Raw genomic sequence first — 18,221 nt, 5'->3', positions numbered from 1 at the left:
GAGTTAAATGAACCCAGAAGTAGTAGGCAGGGCTCAGGCATTTTGTACAGCCATGTCACCTAAAACTATACTGCTGGTGGTAGAAATTTCTCCCCCATGTCTATATTACAGCTGCCAGTGCAGCTGTGCCAACGAGTAGTGGGCGGTGAATGGTGGATCCTATTTTTAACAGTAAGGAGGCAGCCAAAGTATTAAAGAAATAAGAAGTGAGTCTTTCATAAGACAGAGAGAGAGAGAGCTTTTCCATATCTAGAGTTTTGTAGACAATATTGAACTTGCTAAAGCCAAAGTCCAGAACAGCAGTATTTCCACCATTATAGAAGCTGAAGGCAGGTTCAGATAACAAAATGGTAAAAATGTCCAAGTTCTTGTCTGTACCACAGCTTCCATAGCTGCTACCACTGTAAGAGCTGCACCGGTGACAAATTAGAAGTCTCCTTGTTGCCACTGTAAATAATACTATTGAGAACCATCACAGGGTCATTTCCTTGGTATTTGCAGTATCAGTCACTATAAACAGACCCATAGGTAATTCTATTTATGAGACTCCAGAGAGAATGCTTCTTTATGCTAAAGCTTAGGCATACCATGTTGCTAATTTTCATTATTTTATCACAAGTATCACAGCTGGTATTTTTCTCACTGCCCAAGCTGCTAGAATCACACAAAAATCTCAGCTCTCATTTAAAAAATAACTTTGTAGCTTTCATGAGAATTGTAAAGAAAAGCTTGGAAGTGTGAAGTAAGTACGCACTAAAGTCTCAGACACCAGAGGGCAAATAAAAAGAACTCACTTCTTATCATCTTAAAATGCTCATCATTTTTCAACAAGTCTTACAATGTTTTTAGGCATAACATCCTTGCCTGTGAAATGGCAGGGCTTAAGTTCCTGTGGGACCCCTTCCGCTTATTGAGAAGTCTCCCTTACAGTGGGACACCTTTCTAGTGAGTACTGGGCAAATTTTACACAGCTAGTTAGGGAACAGTCCTAGTCACTGGTGCACAGGCAGGCAAACCTAGAGTCAAAGGAGTGTCTTGGCACTACACTTACACCAGAAACAATCAGGCCAACAGCTTCTATTTTATTATGCTTTTGGACAAACAACTATTCAGTCAGCTCTGAAGCTTCAACACCAAGAGTTATGAGAAGACTTTGGTGTTATACTCACTCACTTGAGTGTGCAGTGGTTTGCTACACTTAACTATTAGAGAAATTATATGTATTAAAATGTGTTTCCTGATGTAGATTTAATTTCTGTTTCCATTAATTTCTTTGACATTCCTTTTTACTATAACTCCTATCTTTACTGCTTTCTCAATATAACCTCATTTTTCCCTCCCATAGACTGCTTGTCCCCTCTTAAACTTAGCTGAGCCTTGATCCAACTTAGCTGTTGGCGTCCTGGCAGCCATAGAGGCTGTATATTAATGTATTGACTCAGCCACTTGGTGGAGGCACCATGAATTGAAAATACAATTTCATTCCAACAACCAGTAAGCTTGTAAGCTAAAGGCAAAAACTTGTTATTGATCAACATGACTCAAAGGGTCTAGGGTCAAGAAGGAGAAACAGGGTTTTTACCATGCTGTAATTACAGTGTGTCAGAGAAGACTTGATTAATTGAGTCTTCTGGAGCATTGTAATTACTGTGCTCCAGCATCATGTGTATCAGCATCCCCACACTGAAAAATGGCAGCAGGGGCACTTTACCTAAAACTTGTTCAACAAGCTTTAGTTAAAGCACCCCTGCAACCATTTTTCAGCATGGGGATGCTGATACACATGACATTCTGGGCACTTTAATTAGAGCAGCTCTCAGAGCCTCTCTAATTAAAGAGCTCCTCCCGCCCCCACCCACCCGGAGCATGTGTATAAATGCCCTTAGGCTCTAAAATTCTACCTAAGCCCCATTTAGTTATCTACAAGATCAGTTTAGATCTGACAAAGTCCCTAAACCCTGGCTTTTCCAGCAGCAAGGAGAAAAGTTCAGTGTCTCTACAGCAAGAGAAGGAATACAAGCCTGGAACTGGAAGATGCCATTGCAGTTTGAAATGACAGCTCAGGATGGATAGACAATATTTTCTTCCTCATTGAAGGAAAAAGCTATTTCCAAAGGTTCCCTCTGGGAGAACAGCAAAACTGATGATATTAGACTGTAACATAGCCAGTCCTAATGTTTTGTTACTACTTAGGTGAAGAATGAGAGGGTAAGTACATGTCCATTTATATTCAGGGGGCGTATTATAGGAAGAATTTGGGGAGCCAGGTAGAGCAGTAACCCTGATATTGTATGTAATACACCAAGGCCAAATCCTACTCCACCTATAAAGCACCTGTGTGGAGTTAGGTATCTAAGTGAAATCCTGTGCTATCCAGTTCAAGTCCTGAAAATGCATTAATGCATCTATTTAACTTTAAAAAAGTCATAAAAAGGCAGCAAGTAAGAGGAGGACCCACCCAACTTTTGTGTTAAGTTTTCAAGCATTTGAGCCAGGTAGAAAAAGATCACAGTTAGGCACTTAAATCCACTTGAGTGCTTAATGGGTGCAGTTAGATATGGCTGCCAGGCTCCAGTCACTTTGAGCTGCACCCTGAATAATCTTAATCCCACAAACAACACATTCCCCTGGAGGCTGACAGGGCACAGAGACTGCCTGCAGGCCATGGCGGTGGCTAAGGTGTGGCGGCGGCAAGGGCGTGGTGGCGGTGAGCGGGGTCCACTCGCAGGTGGCCACGATGACGTTGGCAGCAAAGGCGGGCAGCAAGCAGGGACTGCCTGCAGCCACCATCCACCACATCGGCAACAAGTGGGGGCAGCGACCTGCTGCAGAAACTGGTGGCAGTCAATCTCAAGGGGGCACATGCCCCCCTGAACCCTCCGTACACATCACCTATGATTAAGCCTACATAGAAGAAAACAGGCAATGACATATAATGTTCAAAATAGGGTTAGGGGGAATAAAGGAGAACTCATTGTTTGTCAGTTACCTCTAAAGCCACCTTACTTTGCACTGACATTGCAGAAATTCTCTTAAGCAACAATGAAAGACACTACAATCAAAATAAATATACATATCCATTATTACTATTACTATGTATTACTTGGTAGACATTGAGGAAGGCAATATTCATATTACCCCATAGAAGCAGCAAAATAAATCTGTTTTAAAATAATGTATATTTCCAATCTTTTTCTCTGCTCTCACTTGGATTTTTGATCTATTTGAACAACCAGTCCCTGGGATTTCCTGGAAGAAAAGTGATGGGGTGGTACTTGCAATTTATCCCTTCCTTTGCTTGGGAAACTTTATGTATCTCTGGTATTTTACATATCACAAATCTCAGAGCTGAAGGAATAGCAATATAATTTTGTAGGCACAAGTAAATGTGCATATCTTGGCAGAGCTAGGGTACAGTGATCAGTGACAAGATCTGTTTATCCTTTTGTGCAGCAGAGGAGGACTACAACCTCTTTGAGGGTTGTTTTTAGTAAGTTTAGCTCATGCTTTCATCTCCACATTGGATTCAAGTGCTAACTTATATTACAGTCTTCAGGATTCTGCAGGTCATGGACTTAAGCTTATTCAAGAAATACCTGGGGCTCTGTTAGATTGGAAAAGCTGAGCACATATTATATCTGTTGTCAAGACTTCTTAGTGAATGTGAATATAATTTCATATGTGTGGCTTTTTTACAGCCTCTATTGGTCACAGATCTTTTATGCATTTCCTTTTCTTCCCATGTTCTGTGCTCTAGCAGCAGTGACCTTTTCGATGTCTCCAAATATTGCCTTGAAACTGCTAGGAACCAGACCAAAGAACAAAGCGGCTTCTTGTATGTAAGTCTCTTCCAAAGAGTATTTATCAGGCTAATGTGCTTAGCATTTTTAAAAGTAACTTTAAAATGTGTTTTTCTTACAATGGATTTCTCTGAATTATATTAGATGAGCTGACAGTATATAAAGAATAATGGACCCCAAATATATGGTGGAATATTGCCAGGCAAGAACTATATTAATGTGTGGTAGGGCATGTTGCAGTTGGAACTTCAGGTATGGAAATGCAGTTACCCAAAAAATCTTTACCTTTTCTTTTTAGTGACAGCACACATGGAAAAAAAGATTAAAAATCAGAAGTGTCTCTAACAACTAGCACCTAAAGAAATGAAATAATTTGCCCATAATTATGTTTTCTACATATTCTTACTACAGGGTAAAGTTAAGCTTCACTGTAGGTGCATCTACATGTGCTATTAATGCTATCAAGGCTTACTGTGAAGCAGCGTTCCCTCTAAGTTGCGCAGTGTGCATGGCCACGCAGGCGCGCTCATGCCGCGCTGCCAGGTGCACCTGCGTGGCCACACACCTTAGAGAGAATGCTGCTGTGCAGTAAAATACTACGCAGTTAGCCTTCCCTGGGAGTACATCTACATGTGCTCCCTATTGAGAGCAAATATGTTCCTACCCTGCTCTGCCCCCTTGCAGCAGCCAGGAGGAGCTCCAGGTTTCCCTGGGATGCTAGCCCAGAGCTGGCAGGGAGCATGGGCTGGTCCTAATGAGCACAGGGCCAAGAGAGCTATGCCAGCTGCAACAGCAGCTGTCTCCTAGCCCAATGAACATCAGGAGGGGTCATGATGTGCATGGGGCTGAGATATAGCTGCTGTTGCAGAGGTCTCCTGGCTCCATGCACAAATGGACAAGCCCTGTGCCCAGCGGAGCCTCACCATGCAGCTGGGGGCTGGACAGGAACTGTTCTGCTTTGAGGTAGCTCCCAGTCAGCCCCTGGCTGGGCAACAATTTCTCTGAATGTCTGGGGGCTGGCTGGGAGCTATTCTGCTGCTTGGGGAAATCCCTACCCAGCCAGAGGCTGGCTGGGAGCTGCCCCAGAAGTGGGACAGCTCCCAACTAGCCCCCAGCTTGGCAGGGAACCAGAGAGCTCTCCAGTCCTGAAGCTGCTCAGCTGGACAGAAAGCTACCCTGTCCTGGTGCTACTCAGCTGGCAGCTTTTCGGGGTCAGCAGCTGAGCAGTGCCAGGACTAGAGGAGTTCCCTGTCCCCTGTGACCCCCTTGGGGATGGCCAGGTCAACATCTAATTGACTGCACAGTAGGGCTGTGCATAATTTCACCAGGTGTTTCATTTCAAAACTGTTTTGACGCGTTTCAAGCTTGAAACAGCGAAGTCGAAACAAAACAAAAGGCTTCGAAACAGGTTTGAAACAAAACAAGGGCACTTGAAATGTTTTGAGTTTTGAAGCCAGGCTTACTTGGCGGAAGCAGCAGCCTCCTCTCATCCAGCATGCAGATCTGGGGGCTTGCACCCCCAGGAGGGCTTCCAGGCTTTGCTGGACTCCTCCCGGGGGTACAAGCTCCCAGATCTGTGCTGCATGAGAAGAGGATCAGGCAGCAGCAATCTTGTCCAGTGCTGGGCGCAACCCACACCCAGCACTGGTCCCAGGTGGGAGAGGCAGGCTGAACCTCCTCTCATCAGGGGTGCAGATTCCAGGGGTGCACAGCCCTGGGAGGGCTATCATGCTGTGCTGGAATCCTCCCAGAGGTGCAAGCACCCAGATCTGCGCACCGGATAAGAGGAGTCCCAGGCAGCAGCAGCAGCAATCTCCTCCAGTGCTAGGTGCGGCCTGAGCCCAGCAGCGGTCCCAAGTGGCATTGGCAGCCTCCTCTCATCTGACACACAGATCCAAGAGCTCACACCCCTGGAAGAGTCTAGCACAGTCCCGCAGCCCTCCCAGGAGTGCGGGCCCCCAGATCTGAGTGCTGGATGAGAAGAGGCTGCCTGTAGCCTCCCGTGCCTCTCACCCGAGCGTCGCGTGTCTGGGTTCTTCATGAACCTTGCCATGGCTTCTTGGGTGGCACGACCAGGCTATAGGTAGTGGCCTCGAGTCAGCTCCCCAAGGGTCTCACCTGCCACATCTTTTATGATAAGTAGGTTCCTATCAGGAGGACAATGTCTGGTCCTGCTTCCCCTGGTACTTCCCCTTGGTCGCCCTTGCAGTCGTTGCTTCTCGGGCCTCCACCTCCCCTACACCCTGCCTAATGCCAACTGTGATGTTGTCTGTCAGGGCCGATGCTCGGGCTCTCCCTAACGCTCAGTTTCTTGGGGGCTGCAGTCATTAGCTACTGATAATACTCATCTCGAGCGCTCCCCGTGGCCCCTCTCTGCTCTCGGCTTATGCTGAGCCGGACTCTCCCTGGGCTCCAGTCCACCTTGATGTGTTGTCTGCTCCCCAAGTTCAGTACCTGCCACCTATCGTCTGGGTCAGGGTCCTGTCCTCACAGTGTTTGCTGGCAGCCCAGTCACTGCAGCTGTCACCCTTAGCCCACGCTGGCTCTGTAAGCAACTCCTTGGGTCCTCGCTGGCCCAGCATTCTCTTGATGCTGCCCCCCTGAGGGAGCCACCAAGTTTACTTCCCAGGGCTGTCTGGGTGCTCTGGCCCCTCTGAGCCAGCTGGGGACACTGTTTTCAGTCCCCCTGGCTTCCTTCCAGCTGGACCTTTTCTCCTGGCACCGGGCACCTGCCCAGCCAATCGCCCTCAGCAGGCTTTCATAAAGTGCACCTAGGCAGACATGGGAGTTGTTCCCAGCTCCTCCCAGCTCTGCCACGGGTTTTTCCTTTGATCTTCAACCCTGGCAGCTCCAGCCACTGTGGATTCACTTTCACCATGATTGGCTGCTGGCATGGTGTCCCCCCACCTCTCCCCAGACTCCGGTAAGTTTCCACCACACTGCCGTGGCTGGCAAGTGTCAGGACTATGCTTTGAACAGTTTGAGGTGCAGTTTCTCAGAAACCTCTGCACTGATCTCCTTGAAACTTGGCAGGCTTTATACCCTCAGAAGGGGATGCCTTCTCTGCAATTTTCATCCAAATCAAGCAAGAAATGACAAAGTTCTAGGCATTTTCATGATTCCCCATTATAGCCTATGGGTGGGGCATCAAAACAGTGAAACGGTTTTGATGAAATGAAACAGGACAGTGCTTTGGAACTAAACGAAATGATGACACAAAACACTGTCCCTTTGAAATGGTGAAATGGATATCAAAATGAAAGGAGGACAGTGGGGGAAGACATAGACTTCTAAAAGGCAGGACATAGGGGAGTATGTAGGACAGCACAGAAAGAATAGAGCTTAAAAACTGATGGGGCAGGGAAAATAACATGATTTCTAGAAGCAAAAAGTTGATGGACATGTGCCAGAGGAGGTTATCCTGGCTCCATGACAGTTGCTTAGGAAACTCATGGGATGCACATTTGAGAAGTCTGGAATCCAGTATACTGACTTTGGAGCTGAATCTCATACATGTAATTATTTCAAGTATTTTTGTGGGGGGAGAGGTTGTTTGTTTGGATCTTATGAATTTGCATTATTAAAAATGTAAGACTCTGGAAATGCATTCTAGTTTTGTATCTGTTTTCATCAACTTGGGAAACTTGATTTTAAACAACAGTAATAATAAAATGAACAGAAAGAGAGAGTAGTTAATATGGCTGCTTTGAAAACACACAATTTAGGATTAAAAAAATTAAGTATCCAAAGACAGCACCTTGAGCCCAGGGAAATCTAAACAATTACAATAAGGGTTACTCTGGTAGCAACACAACCCTTCTAATTTTAGCTTTTGTTTTATATTGTGCAGTAAAGCATCTCATGTAAACACATCCAGTATGTCCTAACTGTTCATTGCCATAGTTTAAAGAGAAGCTTACATTATTGGAGAATTATAAGGCAGAAAAAAATTACACGGGTGCTAAATGAGCCACTCCCAAGACATTATGCAAAGCTTTGAAAAGATTAATAAAAATACATTCAGGCTTGTTTTTCCATCATTCTTTTAATACAAACATCCTAGTTTAAAATAAATTGAACTGTAGGAGAAATAAATTTTAGCGCATTTCAACTTTTCAATCAAAGCGATATATTTTGTGTGAGAAAAGTTACGAAGTAAGATTTCAGGAAATTGTGAACCAAGTGCAGGTTTTGTTGAAAATAGCCTATTAAACAGAGTATATAACAGCTTTTTAAAATTATTCTTTCTAAAAATTGTAATCTTTTATGTCTCAACAAATATTTTAACTGTAATTTTTAATGATGATGTTTTATAAAAATGGTTGAACTTGGATTTATAAATAAAACAAAAACTTCCTTTAGAAAAGCTATATTTAATATGTGTGAATAAGTAAATGCTAAGCAAAAGTTTTCCCTTAAGATTCAGTGCATCTTAAATGTTTTTTCTATCAAACAACTTGATAGCCTCTTATTATATGGGCCCTATATGTGCGTGCATATAGGGCTGATATAAAAAGGTCTATTTTTTTCAGGATTATTTTGTAGGGAAAAAATCATCTTAATTTAAAATAAATGAACAGGGAGATAAATCCATATATTTACTTATTTACTACTACCAGACCTACAGATTATCTAACATTTGAGTAAACTTGGATTTTAGGTAAATTAGGAGACAAAAGGAAAAAAAAATTGTAAGCGGTGATTTGTAAAAGAGCTCACATATTTTGACTGTTCTTAACACAAATTATTTTCATTGCCATAGAATCATAAAAACACAGAAAAAGAGACCTGGAAGGATCTCAGGAGTTCATCTAGCCCAACCCCCATTCAACACAGCAACATCTTTGTCTAAACCATCCCAGTCAAGTGTTTGTCTAACCTGCTCTTAAAATACTCAGATGATGGAGATTCCATAGTCTCTATGTCAGCGGTTCTGAACCTTTTTCATTCGATGTACCCCTTGGTCTCCGACTGAGACTTCATGTACCCACTTTCTCTGGGAAATTAATTTTTTAGGCCCTTCAACCTGTGTTAGACAATGTATTAAATATATTTCACATATCCCCTAATGAGGTGTCATGGACCCCCTGGGGGTACATGTACCGCTGGTTCAGAACTGCTGCTCTAGGTAATCTGTTCCAATGTTTAAAGACTCCTGTAGCTAAAAAGTTCTTCCTAATGCCTAACCTAAATTTACCTTGCTGGAATTTAACCCCATTGCTGCTTGTCTTCTAGTAGGAGACTCAGCAGGTGGGGGAAATATGAAAGTAAAAAAAAAAAAAGAGCAGGGGTGGACTGGTGGAGGGTGAGTGGGGGCAGCTGCAGCTCCCAGGTTTAGCTAGATATCTGTTCAGTTGGAGCTGAGAGAATCAATTCACTTATAATTGATCTCTGCTAATCTCTTAATAGGTGCTAAAAATCCTTGACCTTCTTCTAATCAAACTAGCCTTTCTTCTACAATTACCCTGTCTGTTATCTATTCTAAGTGTCCCAGGGAGGAACCAAACGGAGGGCCCAAAAGGCCAGAGGGGAACCCCGGGGTCAGGAACCTTCAGAGGAAAAGAAAAGAAAAAGAAAAGAAAAAGGGAATTACTCACCTGCAGAAGGAACCATGGTGAAGCTGAAGCCTGAGGAGGGACCTGCACGGCTCATTAGCTGTGCGTTTATACAGTTGTGGCCAGTGGATGATGTCAGACGCAACCGCTGGCCGGTGGAAGTAAAGCAGGCTGCCAGGAAGGAGGAGGAGAGGAGAGCATTGCGGGTGAGGGCACCAGCAGGAGAGGGCTTCCCCGAGCTCAGGCAGAGGCAAAAAGAGCTGGGAGTGGCTTCTCCCAGCGGGGAAGGACACCACGGAGCACACAGCGGGACAGACCCTGATAGCGGCAGTGAAGAGGGCAGGGAGCCGGAGACAGCCCCTCAAGACGGGGAACCTGGCCAAAACAGCAGATGGGAGCAGGAAGATCTCATCACCAATAGCCTCAGCAGGACAGCAGGAGAGACCAATGCATCTCAAAACACCAGACCAGGTGGGATCGTTGAGGGCCCTGGGAGAGCTGACAAGGAGCCCCAAGGGGGACCTGGGAGGAAAGAGCAGCAAAAGGGGCTGTGAAGTCCGGCCCTCAGGGGCATTCAGACATCCCAGTGGACCGCACAGGGAAAGATATCCACTAGAGGACCACAGCGGGTCCAGAAAAGCCAGAGGCTGAGCGACAAGGGAGAAGGAGAGGGGAATAGCCCCCAGGCTACCAAGGCTGCATATAGGGCCAAACTGGGACCACACAGATCGGAAGGCGGGTACTGGTGATAGGGCCCAGAGGGGCTGGGAAAAAGGGGCAGCTAGGCTCCTTAGGGTGTTTCCAGTGATTTTAGTTTGTATTCCTTTTTGTTGCCCACTGTTGGAGGGGTTGAGAGGCAGGGCAGGTGGAGCCCGATTGCTGTTTAATTCTCAAGAGAGTGGTAGCCTTAGAGAAAGGAAGACTGCCTTGGAGCATTGGGGAAGGTCTTGAGGGCTGATAACACAGGACCATCGTGGCAAACATAGTCAGAGGATCAACAGTCGGGGATCTGGTCAGGAGGATCTGTGACCCGTCTAGGTTGGGTACAAGGGGTAGAGCCGAGGTGGAGCCTCGCAGAAGACTGCCAGACAGACGTCCCGCTGTCAAGAGACCCCCTCAGTGGGCAGACCCCACCCCTACACTGAAGCAAGATTCAAAGTCATGGCAGGCAAGATTGGGGAGGGGGAAGACTACGCAGGAGGTAAAAACATCTACTCGACAGAACACCAGGGATGGACAGGCGAACACCATTACACATCTGGGCCAGAGCAGCACGCGACCAGATGTTCGAGGCCAGACGGTCACACTGAGTAATGTTTCTCTCTTCAGCCCCCAGTCTGTCTAATAAGAGTGTGCTGCTACTTAAGAATCTGTACTGAGTGACTTTGTTCCTAGGGGATTCAAACCCACAATAAGTCAGAGACAGGGAAAGCAGAGCTAAAAGCAGGCTGACCCTTTTCTGCATTATTCATAGCAGCAGATGATGCAGGCCATGGAGGCTGCATCAGTGATGCAACAAGGGTAGCATAAAACCAGGCATGGGAAGATCCAAAGGGGTTGGTCTCCCAAGTTAGGGGACCTGCCAGCAGCTGAAGTGCGTTCTTCCTTGACCCCAGTTGTTTGTTTCTGTATGGAGCGCAATGGAGACCACCTCTGGGATTTTTATGGTGGTTGAAGAAGAAGTAGAGGGGGACAGTTACAGTCCTGCCGAACCTGCAGGCCCTACGGTCAGTTGCCTTCTGGGAGCTGTTTGGGAGGAGTTTTGAAGGGAGAAGGCTCATGGGGGCCATAAGGGGCTGGATGGGAGGAATCAGAGGACCACGAAGTACTTTGAGGAGAGGGGGGCCTGTGGGGAGGTAAAGGGGTGTGGGGTGAGAAGGGCATGGGAATTATGTGGGGGGAGAGGTGATAGGGGCATATGGGATTTGGGGATCAGGGAATTGCTGGGGTCTGTGGGAGAGATTCTGCACATTGGCTTTTATTCTTCTAGCTAGTAAAATCCCCTCTGCTAAGAGATGGAAGGACCTAGGTGAGGCGGGAAAAGCTGAAGAACCGTATGTCAGGAAGGTGACCTTTGGAACCTCTCAGGGTGTGCACAGGCATTACATTTCTATAGATAGAACCATTTTTAGTCTGGTGGAAACACTTTCACCTGACCAAAACTGGGGTCAGGTGGAGGGGTGGGTCATGGCTACCACCCACCTTTTATACAAAACAGCTGAGCATTTAAAGCAGTTACTCAGAAAGTGCAAAACCTAGGTAGTATGTCCTCCTAAGTCTTGGGAGTTCAAACTCATATCTCCTGTTCCCCAGGGCTCGGTCCTTGGGCCCGCACTGTTCAATTTCTTTATTAATGACTTGGATGATCGGGTAAAAAGCAGCCTGTTTAAATGTGCTGATGATACCAAGATTTGGGGTGAGGTGGGCATGCTAGTAGGGAAGGACAGATTACAGCACAACCTGGGCAGGTTACAGGGGTGCGTTAACAAAAATAGGATGGGTTTCAATACTGACAAGTGCACGGTGCTGCACTTGGGCAGTAGGAACCAGCAGCACACTTATAAACTGGGAAACTCCCTTCTCGAGAGCCCAGTGGCAGAAAGAGATCTTGGAGTCATTACTGACTCCAAGATGAACATGGACTGACAATGCGAGGTCACGGTCAGTAGGGCTAACCGTACCTTGTCGTGCATCCACAGATGCATCTCAAGTAGGGCCAAGGAGGTGATCCTCCCCCTCTATGTGACACTGGTCAGGCTGCAGCTGGAGTACTGTGTTCAGTTCTGGGCGCTGCACTTCAGGAGGGATGTGGACAGCATTGAGAGGGTCCAGAGGAGGACCACCCGCATGATCTGGGGACAGCAGGACAGACCCTATGAAGAGAGGGTACAGGACCTTAACCTGTTCAGCCTTCACAAAAGCAGGCTGAGGGAAGACCTGGTGACCGTCTATAAACTCACTAGGGGGGACCAGCAGGGTTTGGGAGAGACCCTGTTCCCCCTAGCGTGCCCCAGGGTAACAAGGAATAACAGCCACAAATTGTTAGAGAGTAAGTTTAGACTAGACATCCAAAGGCACTACTTCACAGTCAGGGTGGCTAGGATCTGGAACCAACTTCCAAGGAAAGTGGTGATGGCTCCTGCCCTGGGGGTCTTTAAGAGGAGGCTTGACATCTACCTGGCTGGGGTCATTTGAGCCTGGTTTTTCGCTTCTGCCCAGGGCAAGGGGTCAGACTTGATGATCTACAAGGTCCCTTCTGACCCTACTTATATAAATCTATGAATCTAGATACCCTAATTACCAGTCAAGTGTGGGTTGAGAGTGCTCTCCACCTCAAACTGTTCCACTCTGAAGCCAAGGGTACAAAATCAAGGAGGCAAGGGAAAGAGAGAGAGTGAGAGAGAACAATCAAGGGGAATATGACTCAATAGTCCAGTGATGAGGTCAGTCCCCTGGAGGGATGAGCAACAAAAATGGTTCTAGGGCTGGGGCACATGACTTATGATTAGAGCCTGAGGAAACTGGGTTTATATAGTTCGCGGAAGAGAGGAATAAGGGAGGATTGGATAGCAGCCTTTAACTACCTGAAGAGGCATTCCAAAGAGGATGGAGCTAGACTGTTCTCGGTGGTGGCAGACCACTACAAGAGAGTGGTAGCCTCAAGAGAAAGTTGGTCTCAAGTTTCAGCAAGGGAGGTTTAAGTTGGTGTCGCAGGGCACGCCGGTGCCCCTGCTCCTAGAGAGGAGAAACTGCCAGGGAGCGAGTGAGCGCGCCCTGGCCTGACATAACGAGCCCAGCTGAGGGTTGCCCGGGTAATAAGCGCAGCTGCGGGTTGCCGGAGCAACTAAGGGGAGCCAGCTGCCTGTAGGAGGCAGGGCCTGGCCCTTATAAAGCTCAGGGCTGAGGCCAGGCTGGCAGTTCCCTGCCAGCAGCTGGAGAGGCAGGAGCTCCCTTAGCCAAGATATGGGAAGAAGCCTGATTTGCAAGTACAGCTCATGATGGCCCTGAGAGGACTGAGCACTATGGTTTAGCCAGGGGGCTTTATGTTTGAGTTACAGCCAGGAGGCTCTAGTTTATGTTCGGCTTTAATGTTACACCGGAGGCTTGGGTGAGGCTGTAGGGGTTGGAGGAGGCCTCATAGGGACCCCACAGGGGTGGGGTGCTCTAGCACCAGGAGGGCGCATTGACCTCATAAAGGGCCCCACGGGAGTGTGGGGGCCCCAGTGCCCGAGGAGGGTGCAGTGTCCTCATCGGGGACTCACGAGGGAGTGTGAGGCCCCGGTGCCAGTGAGGGCGCGCTAAGCCCTGAGAATTACAGGGCAGAGTCGTGAGGTCATTTAGCTCAGAGAGGAGCAGCTGAGCCTCATAGGGACCTCAGAGAGTGTGGGGTGCCCCAGTGCCAGTGAGGGCGCGGTCTAGCGCCAGGAGGGCGCATCATTCTTACAGCGCCAGTGAAGGCGCAGTTTGCGCGCCAGTGCAGGATCAACTGGCGGCAAGGAGCACAACCAGTGGGTTGCGGGCGGGGAATGAAGACCCTGGGTTGTGTGCGGGGTACGTAGACCCCAGCCCCGGAGAGGGGCGGCTTTGTGAGGCCCCAGTGTGGGCATGATGAGCCCCAGAGGGGGGCACTGCTAGGAAGCCCTAGCATAGACGTGGTGAGCCCCAGGAAGGGGGAGCGCACTTTAGAGGAGCCCAGCGTGGGCCCAGTGAGTCCCCGAGAAAGGGGGGACTATTGAGAAGCCCAAGGTGGGCATGGCGAGCCCCGAAGAGGAGGGAGCGCCATATTGAGAAGCCCGAGACGGGCGTAGCAAGCCCAGCCGTAGGCTAGTGTGGCAACACCCCTCAGCCAGAGGCAAGGTGCTGCAGTTATCCCTGAGGAGAGGGGATAGCAGTGCGACGGGCCTGGATCAGAGAGGGTACCCGTGTGGTTGGCCTGAAGGACCGGAGGCCCGCTAGAGGGTCCGTGAGGGGGACCGCACTTTCAGAGAAGGCCCAGAGTGGGCTTGATGAGTCCCAGTGAGAGACTGGGTATTAGAGCGAGCCCAGGAGTGGGCTAGACTACAGGGGAGGCCCAGGAGCGGGCGAGATTAGAGGAGGCCCGGGAGAACGGGCATGTAACGTGACAGACCAACGTCCAGCACATCTGCGAGGCTTGGGGCGTGGTATTAGGGGCTGGTAAGAGCCACGCGCAGCCCATAAGGCTAGGGTGCCAGGGGAGCACCCATTACACCGGGAGACCCCAGGGGGTCCAGGAACACACAAGGACAGAGGTCCCTAGTAGCCGTGCCCAGGGAGTCATAGGCAGCCTCCCAACCTTATATTTTACCAGCAAGACGTGGCGGGCGAGAATAAGAGGGTGCCTTGGGCCGGCCTTGACACGGAGCGAGGGACCTCGAGGAGATCACGGCCCTCCGAGAGGACCCTGCCGTGACAGTTGGTTATTAGGAAAACCTTTGTCACTAGGTGGGTGGTGAAGCACTGGAAAAAGTTACCTAGAGAGGTGGTGGAATCTCCATCCTTGGAGGTTTTTAAGGCCTGGCTTGACAAAGCCCTCGCTGGGATGATCTAGTTGGGGATGGTCCTGCTTTTGCAAAGGATTAGACTAGATGACCTCCTGAGGTCCCTTCCAACCTTAATTGTCTTAATGAATCTATGAAGCCCTGGGTTCTGCTCCTTGTTTTAAGGACTGTATGTATTTTTTATTTAAAGAGTAATTGGATAAAATGCATGAACAATATTGAGAAGAGGGAGAAGAATACAGGTCTCCTTCCTATGCCAAACAAGCACTCCCCTAACTAGGATGAAAACTCAAGCTGCTTCTGCCTTAAGGATCTTGCTTTCTTGGCTGCAGGGTAAGATAGCTTTAATAGAAGTTGCAAATGCTCATCCCAGTTCTAGCTTTGCATTCAGCAGGATGGGGAGGGAATTCTGACAAAGGGTGTGAAGTCGTGGGCTTTGATCTCTCGTGATGAGTAAGACACTAAATCCAGGCCACTGAATTCTTGGGTGAGGACTCTAACCACTAGTGTGTTATATAAAGGTTGGGTAACACTCCCTCCTCCAGCTGTAGCACAGTTGCTGTGCAAGTAGCTGCAGTTGCTGCAGTTTGAAAAACTTAAATGGAGACACCCAAGTCCTTGAATAGCAGAGCACTTGCAGAGCTGCCACTCCACAGCCAGAAGACCCTTGTGCACACATCTCAGTGTGTTCCACAGGCTCCCTCCGTCTACCTGGCAACAGATGGCAGCAATGCACAAGGCAGCCCTGACTGTTGTGTTCCTTTCACTTAAGAAGCTTTTGCTTGCTCTCAAACATACAGACACAAACAGGGCTACATGCAAGTTCACCAATCCTTTCTTTTAGGAAATATAATAATCTACTATTTTATATTTAAAGCTTAGATATCTATTTTTCCTGGTATTCAATATGATTGACATTGTGAAGTCTTGGGAAAAAAAAATCCTCTCTAAGTTAATTATTTCAACCCAAGTAAATATATTACCTTTACACTATTTTTGGTTTTGTCTTCTGCAGCAAAGAAAAACAAAAGTTAACTTCATAGATCTTGTTGTTGTTAGATGTTACAGTCGGAAGGGACCTCAATAGATCATCGAGTCCGACCCCCTGCATAAGCAGGAAAGAGTGCTGGGTCTAGATGACCCCAGCTAGATACTCATCTAACCTCCTCTTGAAGACCCCCAGGGTAGGGGAGAGCACCACCTCCCTTGGGAGCCCATTCCAGACCTTGGCCACTCGAACTGTGAAGAAGTTCTTCCTAATGTCCAATCTAAATCTGCTCTCTGCTAGCTTGTGGTCATTGTTTCTTGTAACCCCCAGGGGCGCCTTGGTGAATAAATACTCACCAATTCCCTTCTGTGCCCCGTGATGAATATAAAGGCAGCCACAAGGTCGCCTCTCAACCTTCTCTTGCGGAGGCTGAAAAGGTCCAGTTTCTCTAGTCTCTCCTCGTAGGGCTTGGTCTGCAGGCCCTTAACCATACGAGTGGCCCTTCTCTGGACCCTCTCCAGGTTATCCACATCCCTCTTGAATTGCGGCGCCCAGAATTGCACGCAGTACTCCAACTGCGGTCTGACCAGCGCCCGATAGAGGGGAAGTATCACTTCCTTGGACCTATTGGTCATGCATCTGCTGATGCACGATAAAGTGCCATTGGCTTTTTTGATGGCTTCGTCACACTGACGACTCATGTTCATCTTGGAGTCCACTAGGACTCCAAGATCCCTTTCCACTTCCGTGCTACTCAGCAGGTCATTCCCTAGGCTGTAGGTGTGCTGGACATTTTTCCTCCCTAGGTGCAGCACTTTGCATTTCTCCTTGTTGAACTGCATTCTGTTGTTTTCTGCCCACTTGTCCAACCTGTCCAGATCTGCTTGCAGCTGTTCCCTGCCCTCCGGCGTGTCCACATCTCCCCACAGCTTTGTGTCATCTGCAAACTTGGACGGAGTACATTTCATTCCCTCGTCCAAGTCACTGATGAAGACATTAAAGAGTATCGGTCCAAGGACCGAGCCCTGAGGGACTCCACTGCCCACACCCTTCCAGGTCGAAACCGACCCATCCACCACGACTCTCTGGGTGCGACCCTCCAGCCAATTTGCCACCCACCGGACTGTGTAGTCATCCAAGTCACAGCCTCTTAACTTGTTCACCAGTATGGGGTGGGATACCATAACGAAAGCCTTCCTGAAGTCTAAGTATACGACATCCACCCCTCCTCCTGTGTCCAGGTGTTTCGTAACCTGGTCATAAAAAGAAACTAGATTGGTCAGGCACGATCTGCCTGCGACGAACCCATGCTGATTTCCCCTCAGCATAATTTGTCCTGCCGGGCTCTCACAAATGTGAGCCTTGATAATTTTTTCAAGGACTTTGCCAAGGATGGAGGTGAGACTGACTGGCCTATAGTTGCCCGGGTCCTCCTTCCTCCCCTTTTTGAAAATGGGGACCACGTTAGCCCTTTTCCAGTCCTCCGGGACTTGGCCCATGTGCCACGAGCTTTCAAATATTCCCGCCAGTGGCTCTGCAATGATGTCGGCCAGTGCCTTCAGCACCCTCGGATGGAGCTCATACGGGCCTGCTGACTTAAAGGCATCCAGTTCTTCCAAATGACTCTGCACCATTTCAGGGCCTACGCATGGAAGTCTGGCGCCTTGCTGCTGCCTCTCTACAACCCCAGTGAGAGCCTTGTCCTGCCCCTCACTTAGGATCACTGAGGCAAAGAACTCATTGAGGAGTTCAGCCTTGTCCCCCCTGTCCGTCACCAATTGTTTCTGCCCATTTAGCAGGGGTCCTATTCCTCCCTGGGCCTTCCTTTTACTCCCTATATATCTAAAAAGCAATTTCTTGTTGTCTTTTACTTGGGTTGCCATCCTCAGCTCCATGGCAGCTTTGGTCCATCTAACTGCCTCCCTACAAGCACGAGCAGAGGAGGTATATTTATCTTTGGTGATCTCTCCCTGTTCCCACTTTTTATGTGCTCCCCTTTTGTCCCTTAGGCTGCCCTGGATTTCTCTGGTCAGCCAGGGAAGCCTCCTGGCCCCTTTCCCTCTTTTGCCTTGCTCGGGGATCGTCCTGCTTTGTGCCCGAAGGATCGTTTCCTTAAGGCACAGCCACCCTTCTTGGGCTTCCATCTCTTCAAATCTCCTACTCTGCAGTGCGTCCTTGACTAATCGCCTGAGTTCATTGAAATCAGCTTTCCTAAAATCTAGCACTTTCACCCTACTAGTTACCTTACCAACTCGCCGTCTTATGGTGAATTCTATTATTAGGTGATCACTGTCCCCCAGATGGCTACTGATCTGGAGGTCCGCTACCATGTCGTCCCCCATTGCCAATACCAGATCCA

The sequence above is a fragment of the Alligator mississippiensis genome, chromosome 1 (genome assembly GCF_030867095.1).
Source record: "Alligator mississippiensis isolate rAllMis1 chromosome 1, rAllMis1, whole genome shotgun sequence".
Lineage (NCBI taxonomy): Eukaryota > Metazoa > Chordata > Crocodylia > Alligatoridae > Alligator > Alligator mississippiensis.
This window is presented reverse-complemented; position numbering follows the sequence as displayed.